Consider the following 11902-nt stretch of genomic DNA (forward strand, 5'->3'; position numbering starts at 1 on the left):
GCTTCCCAGTATAGAGTACCAAATGGGGAACGGGGAGATTGGGGGTCAGTTTAAGAGCAGCCGCAAAGCAACAGAGTGACAGTTAATGATTTTGATAACATGTAGCAGAACAGAAGTATATAGAAACAGAAACATTGCTGTCATGTAGCCCTTTTTTTGCCAGTACTCCTCATGTGCATAGCAGAGCAAAAATATAATATGCATATTTTTCTGTGCCCCCTGCAAAGACCCGGTGTTCCTGTGATTAGCTTCATAATTTGCAACCCTGTGTCATAGGTTTTTGTCTAATTGCAGCAATGATCCGTATCACAGTAAAAGCCACAGCGTGCACCTCTTTGAATCACACTATTTCCACAGTGTACATCATTTTTATTGCTTCTTTTTTGTTTTCTAGAGAAAATAGCCGATTAGCTACCAAAATCTTATAACAGTCTGATCATCGTATCATATTCTTATTTCTGCCGTCATCTGTCCTGGTGTATCCATACCTGCCTCCCATTTTTCAGCAACTTTTCGGTGCCTCTTTCTTACCAACTCCCTCTACCCTTCTCCCTGCTCATCAGTTATAATGACCTTTAAAGCTTTCCTCGTGCTTCTACATGATGGCAAGGCAATATGACAGTGACACAGTGCTTCATTATGTGTCAACCATAGCGGGAATGTTGTGGGAACACAGTGTAAGGCTTTTCCTGATGAGAAGCCTGCTGGAGAGGAAACATGCACCACGTTATAATTCAAAGAAATGTCAAAGATCTCGTCTGAAAACTCCATGCAGGATGATGGGACACCGCTTGCATGTTTGTACATATGTTTTGTGTGTGAATGTCTGTGCTTGTCTTTGACTGATAGAGCAAAAGAGAGGCTGATGATAGAGCCATCATAAATCTTGTTTCAATGGTACAGGAAAATGTATAGAACAAACATTGTTTGACAACATGCTATTCAGCTGATGGCAATGCAAGGTTAATATTCTGTAATTCATTTTTTATTGGTATTTTCAACCTAATACTTTACTAACTCAGTCTGTATTGATGGTATCTGTTATCTAGACTTGACAATATCATATGTGACAGAAAGATGGAATGTGGAGGATGCAAACAGACAAGCTTTAGAAAGTGCATCATTGCTTCAGTTGCGCACTGGGGAAATCCATTATAAATCATTTAAATTAAAAACCGTTGATAATACTGCAGATCCAATTAAAGAGGTTGAGACTCTGTCAAAGATTAAGATGCACATCTGTAAGAAATTTAGTTAATTCCTGCTCTCCAAATGGCTGAGATTGTTTTCATGTGTTACCTGACAGTTCTTTTTTGACGTTTTATTAATGAACGGTTTGTTATGTGTGTGTCTCTCTGTTAGTCCCTAGTTAAGACAGCTGCCTGTGCCTGCCGTTGACACTTTGTTTAGGATTGGGGTCAATTCTGAGATAAAAAAGATGGATATAATGATAGTAGATGTTCAAGCAGAGAAACATACACATTTTTTATAACAAAGAATAATTAGTGAGCACATCACATGGGTCCTCTTTTTGAGTATGAATGTGAAAGTACACAGTATGCCTTGTAAAGAATGAGTTATTACCCCAACTGTGATGGTGACATTCCAATTCATAGACGACTTGCAGCTTTACACTCACAACCTCAGTTTCAGTGACTGCCTCACAATGTCATCAGCTGAAATTTGCACAGTCCCCCCTCCCTGTCTCCTCCATCACCTTTTGATCTCATTAATATGTTGCTCCAAGTCTCCCCCCCTTCCCTTTTATAAAATCTGCACTTTTATGAGGCCAATAAATGGCACTGTCTGCACAAAGACATCACAACATGGTCGATCAATATGTGAGTCAACACCTTCCAGAAGCAATTATTGATTGGAAATGTGTGTATGCAGATAGGACCCAGCAAGACGTCTCTTGTTCGGCTATGGTGGAACAGTGTAAACACAAAGCCCCTGAGTGTGAGAGGAAGCAGGAGAAAGGTTTGTCCGGAGCACTGGTCTCAACTCACTGTGTGCACCTCATTCTTTATTGTAGGTGCAAAAATGCAAAGCTGATTATCCAGCCATTTAAACACAGCTTTATTTTACATCGAGTTGAGTATGGGTGGTGTTTCTGAAAGGTGCCAGTTTATGAGGAAAGGAGTACTTTTAATTTTCTTGTTTTTTACTTAGGTTTTGTTGAAATCTATGGAGAATTTGTGCTTCTGGTGAAGATAGATGCAGCAAGAGGTCAAAAAATAGAAATGTCTCATTTGCTGTTGTACCTGAAATCTTGTGTCAATTATATACATTGTAAGATTTTCAACATGCTTGTGTCCTGTTTCTTTAACGGTGTGTGACAAAAATGTAAGAAAAAAAGACCAAATATAATGTTTATACTTGCCTCTGGTAGATCTTAAAAACCACTTAGCTCACTCAAACCACATTCAGACTCAATTTATGTAGGTTTCTTAGGAAAATGAAGTGTCTGCTCTTCTTCAAAATGTCCATACCATTTGCCAAAGTTATTTCCCAAAGCACATCAGGGGCACACTGCCACCTAAGAAGGGTCAGTGTGCTCCAATGATGATGTCAGATGTGACAGCTGCTGTCTAGTGTTCCCACACAAGAAAAGCTGCCACATGTTTCCCATCTCACTGAGTGCTTTGTCTTGTTTCTGTGTGTAGACAATGAAATGATCATTCCCCTCTGGATGGCTTTAACAAGGTGCACTTGGCCATGATCCTGCTTCACATATAGCACTATTATATACAAAGGGCTTCAAATATGTGTATACAGTAGAAGCAAAGGACTTTGTGGTTCTAGTGCAGTGGTGGCAGCCGTTTCATCTCTGCAAAGAGAAATGCCAAGAGAAGAGTCAATATGCAGTCAAGTCAGGGCAGCAATATTTAACCAAGATTGTGAATATCAACGTATGTCACAACTTTCAAGTGCAACCCTCTCTGCCTCCAAACACCACCAAACTACAATGGATCTGTCCTTGTAGGTCGACTTTGTTCACACCAGCATCATGGAGATTTAACAACCTCAAACTCTAATTTAACAATCCCAGCCTTCAGATGGATTTTTTTTAAATCAGTATTAATATGTCTCTTCAAGAGAAAGTGATACATGTAATTTCAATGAAATTATGAGTTATCTTTTGGCATTCCTCTCCCCTCAGTAGCTGCTTCTGTACACACATACAGGTAGACACGTTCACATTCCCAGCTATCGATTGTGTCTGAAGTGTTTTGCCTTCTTTCTTACTCACAGCACACACAACTGCCCAAAAACACAAGAGTTATTCTCAGCCTTTTGGATTTCACTTTTCCCTTTGGCTCACAGCAACGCTCACAGCCTTACATGGTGTCCATATTTGAAATATCAGCTCAACAGGGCAAAACAAACAAAATAAAAAATCTCATTAGCTCTACACACACCAAACTGCCTTTTCCTTGCCCTATGGTAAGACACTGTGTACTGTATGTAACACGTTATGAAACCCATTCGATTAGCTTATTTTCAGGAATGTAATAAATAGATGATGATGTACTTTGAAGAAGGTGGGCTGCAAACAGACTTGATTTGTTCTCATTCTCTATTATTCGCTGTGCCAGCAGGTGCCGTGGTAAACCTACCAAATCTTTTAACACCACCTTACAGTAAGTTAACATTACAGTAAAATATTTGGAGTAGTTATCCTATTGTCTTATCCGCTTTATACCATCTGTGTGAATTAGGATTACATAAAGAATGTATACAGGTTTTCACAACAAAATGCAAAAAAAAAAAACAAAAAAAAAAGTGACAGTGTCAGGTCTGGCTGTTCAGCCAAATCTCAGAGTCTGTTCTTCATCCGAATTTCCCAGTGTGACATCAGCTTTTACTTTCTTTGAACTAAAGCCTCCCACTCCCACTCTGTTTCTCTCTTTCTCTAATATTGAGCTGTCTGATTTTACAGCAGTACCTATATTCAACATCAAGGGCTTCACACCATTGCCTCTGTCAGATGACTGCATATGAGTTTGGTCCAAACAAGTAAAGCTCACAAAGCTACAGTTCCAGGTTCTGCAGTACAAATGCTCATGCTGCCTCCCAGTGGGAACAGGGTTTCATTGAATTCAATGAAGTCTACAGAATAAGGAGAAGGCTCAAGTTTGGATGAGAGTGATGGGGTACTTAACAGCATAAAATAGAAATCATGATTACAAAAAAAAAATTACTTGAGAAAAAAACTTTAACGACAATGGCTGCAATCTCTGGCAAGTTGAACTGTATGGTAGCTTCAGCTACAAGGTGAGCATAGCAGTGGTATTATACCATAACCTGGGAATGAGTGAAGTACATGTTTGAAGAACCAACGGGGTGTGTGTAGTCCACAGTGATGATGCTGGATGTGATCAATAGAGCTGATACAACTAAAACTAAACAAACACAACTTTTTAATTTGGCATTAAATTGTTGTTTAAAGGAGACTGAGATGATGTGTCAAAGAATTTTATTTGAATCTCCATAATAGCTGCTTCACTTGTATTGTTTGTATTGTAAAGCTCACAGTTGTCTACATGTTAACTGGTTAGCATGCATACAATTACTTGACAGCTTTAAATTTTGAGCCCACGCTGGTTTTGGGTTGTTCTTTTCTAGGAGCTCTGTATAAGGCTTGATAATGTGATTTTAAAACTCTTAAAATGATAGTTTTACCTCACAAAATCACATATATTCTAAGTGCAGACTTCCGCTGAATATTTTCTAGCATGTCCCTCGGATAGATCCTTCAATAAATAGTGGAATAATAATTGACTTCCACTGAATATTTTCTAGCATGTCCCTCAGATAAATCCTTCAATAAATAGTGGAATAATAATACAGTTAAAGGATATGTCCAGGGCACCAGAATGTCTGTGTCAGTGCATGCTGAACTTCTCTGTATGTAGTTGGTGACAAAGGGACTGTTGTCTTGGAGGCTAAATCCACTCTGTAGGTGAAATCACATGAGGCTGCAGAAAGGGAACAATATGTTTTTTGTGTGATAATATGTATTTTCTTTAATCTTTCAAAAGCCAAACCCCTAATGTTTCATAGCTGTGCATCAGCCTCTCCTCATGTTTAACTGCAGAGGCATAACTTTAGCACCAGATGGCGCTGTGGCCTCACCACATACCTGAACGCAGGGTAAATCAAGGTTTGTGTAACACCACAGGATGTGTTTTCAGTCAGGGCTTGGAAGCAGTAGCACTCTACCATGAGTGGCGCTCTCCTCACAGCAAAGCAACAAACATACTGTCATTAAAACAAATGCTAGTGTCGATGCACTTTTCCAGCATCTCACATTGATCCCTAATGACACTTCATGAATCTGGCTGACATTTGAGCAGCCCATGAGACTGTTGCCACCTTCTGTGACCTGAAACAATCTATAATAACCTCTGACCCATAACCTTCTCAGTTGTCATGTTGATCCTGGTATCCAGCTAGGAGGGGCTGGATCTCTAAAGAAACACAGGTTTGCAGAACCTGTCATTCTGTCAATCTGGAAGCATGAAAGAAGAATACAGTGCACTTTGTTAAATCCTGTAAACCCTTGGATTAATTGCTAGACCAAAATGAGATTCCACATGGATTTCCTTTTAGTCATGCTTCATTACAAGATATTTCTGAGAAGCAGAATTAAATGGTGACATTTCATAATGTAAGCAGGTCTGGAATTAAAGGATGTTGTAAATCAGTAAACCCCAGTAAAGGGTTAATTAATTAATTAATTCTTGTGGCCTCTGTGGCATGTAGCATTTATGGTGAATTTCACAGCAGTTTCAGGGTTACCTTCCCCTTTGGCTAACGCATGTTTGTGTGAGCACAGTATTTATATGGTCTCCAAAGAATATGTGATACAGGATCACAGTGAAATAGGAGTTTGATCCTTAAAATCTAGTTTTTGGGTAAGCTCTACCTTCTCACACACACACACACACACACACACTCATGTTTTCGACAGGTCATCCATCAAGCCCTCAATGAGCTGAGGATCTAGGGAGTGTGGTCTAAATGAGAAATCATTGACTAGCAAATTGTGTGGTAATGGGGTCTGCTTCTGATTGGATAAGGAGAGTGAAACAAGAACACAGAGGTGACTGAGCAACCTGCCTTTATGTGGTAGGACTGTAGGCCAGAAATGAGCGCGCAAAATGAGAAAAAGGCAGAGCAAATTTAGAAAAGGAGGAATACAGTGAGACAGGCGGGACTGGAACTGCTAATTGCTTTTCTCATTGGAGCTCATTGCTTCTAACCACATAACACAAAACACTGATTAACAAACTGGTCAACAAGTCAGTGCTGAGTGGTAGTGGGTTTTGTAACAGTGTATTACAATGGTAATTAATAATATAACACAAATTATGTGTGCAGCACATGGTTTTGGCATTTGGGATTTGACATGAACTTTGTTGCAGTTTTGTGTGCGTGTGAATGTGTGGGTGTCCATGCCCTATCACTGAGGCTGCAACAGGCCGATAACGCCCCGGGCATCACCTGGCAGCAGTGTTTATTGATCTAATGATGCATGCTGGGAGAAAATGATTGCTTTCAAAGGTCAGTGTTAATATCAGAAGGTCACTGTGTTAACTCAGCCCTATTGTTTGTTTGCATGTGTGAATGACTACATAACTGTTGTGTAGGTGTGCGTATGTGTCCAAGCACATTGTTGTCTCACGGCCAAGTATCATTTTACACTTTAAATCCTCCACACAAAAACCTGTGAGCACCACTGTTACAGTATTTATTGATGCCTTGTGTGAATCTTTATGCATTCATTTTGTTCTTTTCCACTGTCGCAGTCATCATCACATTTGGGTCGTGTGTGTCTGGATGTGTGTGTGCGTGTGTGTGTGAATGCACTTTATACAGACTAATTATTTTTGTGTGACTACATGTGCATTTTAAATGTGAATGTAGTATAATAAATTTTGTGACTTTATGGTTCAGAATCAAATCACAAATTGGAAAACTGAATATAAGACACAAAATCACAACAACAAATTCAAAAACCAGAATGCAATCACAACATACAACCCTTAGTTGGAAGAGTAGTTAATAAGAATTATGCAAAATCGCAAACCAAAACAAACAGAACTTTAATTAAATTGATCAGTTGCGGATAATGAAATTAAATCGACTGAAAAAGACAGACCCACTGAGGCTTTGAGTAAAAGGGCTCCGAGTTTAGAATTGCAAAACAACCCCCAGTGTTACTAATGCGTATCCCTGTGTTGTTGTGCATTTAGCATTTGACTTCTAATCAATAATATTTAAAGTGGTGGGTCAACAAATTACTGTCAAAAACTTTCACATAGAGTTTTGTGGATTATTGTTGGTGCTGAATTTTTTAATGTATAATTTTTGGTGGCTGTGAGCCCCGCAAACAAAACCCCTTTACCTGCCAGTGACATAAATCTCAGTGATGGGTATTTCAAAACATGCTCAAATAAAGCCAAAATTACACTGATCTACAATTTTTCAAAAAGTGTTCTGCTTCAGAATTGTGCTAATTTGTATGGATTTTGAGGTGCTGAATTCAAATGTGACATTTAAATGGCTAGTAGTATAGTTTCCAAGATAAGTATCCATTTATATGCAATGAACTGAGTGACAAGTAAACATAATGACACCTTTGACTTCAAGAGAGAATATAGGCTGATGTATACAACAAAGAGCTTGATGTCTTGAGTCGAGTTATGAATGTAATAATCAGCCTAGTTAAAAAAAAATGTGTGGCTTGTAGACTACTGCCTGAGACACATTACCAGCCTAAAGTTCCACCTAAGAAGCTTGTTGCATAAAAAGCAAGGAGTTTTGGCATTAGAGCCACTGGGAGTTTTGGCTACAGTCTGTGGTTTTGCTCCGAGATTTTTCCTTTATAATGTGACAAAGTTTGGTCACAAACAAAACGCACACATTGCCAGTGCCACTTTAAACCGGAGCCAGTCAACAATTTCAAAGATCATATTTGTTTTTAGTGTCACAGAATTAGCAAAGAGTTTTCTTTCTGTAGTATTTTGGCTGTAGACCAGTGTTATCTGCAAGGCCAGACATCAACAGAGAAAGGTGATAAAATGTCTTTTAAGTTGATGAAAACGCTCTAAGGTTATAGATACTGTTTGTATAAGGAGAAATCACCTCACATTTGCTGAGGTGGCAACAGAAGGAACATAAGGTCAGGATCTCCTGGGGTCTGATGGCAGTGGAGCACAGCCAGCCGGTGGATGATGAAAACTTCTCAACTGGAAGTTTCATGCACCTGGAGGTGGATGGATGACAAAAAGAAGGTGTGAAAGATGGATTGTCAGAAATATAATGATATTTAAAGAAAGGCAACCAGGGACTGATTGGCTTGGGGAATATGGGCAGAAGTATGATGATGTCACAGGGGAGTTTGACAGTGTGAGAAAGTGGAAGTGAAGGGAAAATTAGGACAGCAAGAAATAGCAGACATTCACTCTTAGGAATAACAGCGGCATTTGAGGGAACAAATCTTTCTTACTCAACGTTCTACAAAACGTCATGCACATAGAAATCATAATTGAAGTATAACTAGTTGAACAATAAGCTGATAGAAAATGATGGTGAATGATATTTTCACACCCAGGCCTGCTCGATCATGCCCAGGACCATGTGACCCACTCCTCCTCCTTCAGACTTCGTGGACAGGTCACATATGGGCATATGCTCCCACACATTTAACCCAAATATCTTCTAACCTACAATATAACTGTAGCCCCACCACTGAAATTCAATCACAGTGAGATGGAAAATTGATCAAATCATTTATTCATCTGAACATAAGCTACTTGACATGGAAGAAATATTACTGGGATCTCAAGCAGCCCAAACCTGTGCTGCCTCCCTCTCCTCTCTAGCGCAGCTAGCCTCCACCGCCCTGCTCTCGCCTGCAGGTTGGGTCTCTCCTCTATGACACAGCTACCATCCTCAGGCTCAGCTGTCTCTGTCAGAGGACGCATTGTGTTTGGCTTGTATACAAGTTAATGGCTAGATGCTAAAGGCAAAGCTAGGTGGTAGTTAAAGGTATCTGTGTTTGCCAGATATTTTTAGCTTGTTAAACTGACATCTCACCTTCCTCTCGACTGTATCTGATTCATTGTGGGGGCACCAACCAAAATTATAGAAACTTATTTTTAAAAAGCTTTTAATTATTACTATACAAAGTTTCCTATAATATGTATTTTTGACAAATTACTCTGGCAGATTATTTAAAAGTTAGAGGGCTGCCCCTCCCAAACCCCACCCCCTGACCCAGGAGCCGGGACAACTGACTCGATGTTCTCCCCATGTCAGCGGCCCTGGTCATCCCCATTCAAACATCCTGTGGAACCACTAAGTTAACTATGCACATGATCATCTTATTAAACATTTCGGTCTACCAGTCTCAGGCGTTGCATTCTTTTATATTCAAATGCAGCACTGGAGTTTCATTTGCTGGGTTTTGCAGAGGTCAGTCTCTGACAAGGTATTGGTGTATGGCAGACAGAGGCCAGATTGATTTGACCTCCATTTTTCTCTCACACTTTCCACCACCAGATGTTTATCCTATTTAGCGTGACGGACTCAGGGATGTGCAGTCTTGTGTGTGTGCACCTTCTGTCCACATGCGGCTCTGCAAAGCACCGGCCCTGACTGAGGCAGGCGGGTGGGTGATAGATTGTACTGCACTATCTGTCACGGGCCAGGGAAAGGAGAAAAAGACAGGTCGGAAGAGATGGAGGGACACGTTTGGATGGGATTCCTGTGAAACAAACAACTCGGTGAGAACGCGTGGAATAGGCTGTCACTGGGAGCTGACATAAAGTGATGAGCTGTCAGGCTAGTTTTGTTTTTCCTCATTAACAAGTCCACCTACTAAATGTTGCTTTTGTAGCAACAAAACTGCTTCATGAGCCTCTCCAGTTGACTAGCCCATGATAACATGTTCAGGGATACAAAAAAAACAATTTACCATGTGTCAAATGTTGTTGTTGTCAAGGCGCCTCTTTTGGAAGAGGTGGTAAAGGTTGGTGCATAAATTGAAAGGTGTATTACACAGCAGAGGGGGCTGAGGGTACACAGTTAACAGGAAACCTTCTTAAAATGCAAGTGAAAGTAGGTGAGTGAACAAGAACCCCATTAACCTCATCTGTGATTAGAGATCCCTAATCATGAGTAAATGAGTGCATCCTAATCACTGTGGTCACAAAAGAAATTAATCAGTGAATTGTTACGGAGTTTGTGTATGATTTTAGACAATGTTGGATTTTGTGCGATTTTATGTTTTGTGTTCTCTATGCTGTTTTTGGACAGGTGACTCATTTTCAGAGATGGATTGGTTGCTTGTTGCTAGAACATGGTCTGCTATGGCAGCTGACAGAGCATGGAGTGACTGAGGAGGGGGATGCAACAATCTATTATCCATCACCGTGTGCCTGAGTCAGCCACGCCACACATGCACATTTGATACATACATGCACACAAAAGAGTAAATACAAGTAGGAACACAGTCTCTTGCACATGAACCCACAGTCAATCTCTGTCGCTCATACACACATGCACACTCACACACCCGATGAAAAGCAAGCTATAATGATGCTCTTACTCGCTGAATACTGAGGAGAATCTCCTCATTGTGTTGTTGTGATTAATGGTAACTAAAGAGCTTGGCTCTTGAATGAATGTGAACTAATGACTTATTAATCAAACTGCGATACTTAAAACAAATAGTGCTTTCACTGCATCCCTTGCAAGAAGGAATGAAGTGTAATCCTTCCTCTCTCTCGCTCTAACTTTTTCACATAAAAACATGAACATTTACTGAGTCTGTTCTATATGTGTGCACGGGTATGTTCATGTCTGTTTGCATCGGTTTATGTGTCTGTTTCCATTTCTACAGATTCATCTTTCCATGTGCTGCTTTGTGTCCGAAAAGTGCAATGAATGTCACTGAAGTGTCTGTGCACTGATAGCAGGGGACAGGTACCATCAGTCTTGGCATCATTGGTAGATTAATGAGTGTGCTGTATTTAGCTCCTGCCCTGTCTGTCTGGTTGACCTGCTGTCACCACTTTTGAAACTCAGAAAAACACTTTGGGTTCTATGTTTCTGACAGCACAAAGCCAGCGTAGCCTCAAATGTAGTGTTTATGCTGTTTTCCTTGGGTGCAATTCTGTTCGGCGTGTTTGGTATTTTCCTGCCATGAATGAATGCGCTTGCGCTCAGGTGGGAGGACAGGCACTGCTGGGGTCGTGTTTATGCTGATTAGGCAGCGCAGTGAAATTTAGGCGCTCATCTTGCATTTGCATGAAAATATCACAAATGCAGGTGTATGTCAGTTTTTCTAACGACAGCCTGGGGTTTTCAACTAATCGTGATCCATAAACCATCGTTCTGACTAAGAAGTAACCTGAGGATCACCTTAGCTTTTATACATTTTATATATTTGCATTACTTTAAATGTTCATTATCAGTATATAATAAATGGAAATTTATATTTAAAAAATGCTAGAGTGAAACTACCTTACTGAATGCATGATCAGGGACCACCTGCAATGCCTTCGCAGACCACAAGGGGAACCACACCAACTTAAACTTAAATTCACAACTGGAATTCACTGTAAATAACTTATTGTGAAATTATCTTAATTATGAAATATGTGAGGTAATGTAGAATGTTTAATTTAAATGAGATACAGTACACTAGTCCTCAGTATGTGGCCTCATACTGGTCAGACGGGGTTGGCACAACAGCTAGTAAGTCATATTAACAGGTGAGTGGACATTTATGTGCAATGCTTGCACAATAAATATTTTTCTCATCACAGTTTAGGAATGGAGTACATAATTGGCAGGAGAAGAAGATATACTGTCGGGGAAGAACATT

Source organism: Monopterus albus, unplaced genomic scaffold (genome assembly GCF_001952655.1).
Source record: "Monopterus albus unplaced genomic scaffold, M_albus_1.0 scaffold28.1, whole genome shotgun sequence".
In the NCBI taxonomy this organism is placed as follows: domain Eukaryota; kingdom Metazoa; phylum Chordata; class Actinopteri; order Synbranchiformes; family Synbranchidae; genus Monopterus; species Monopterus albus.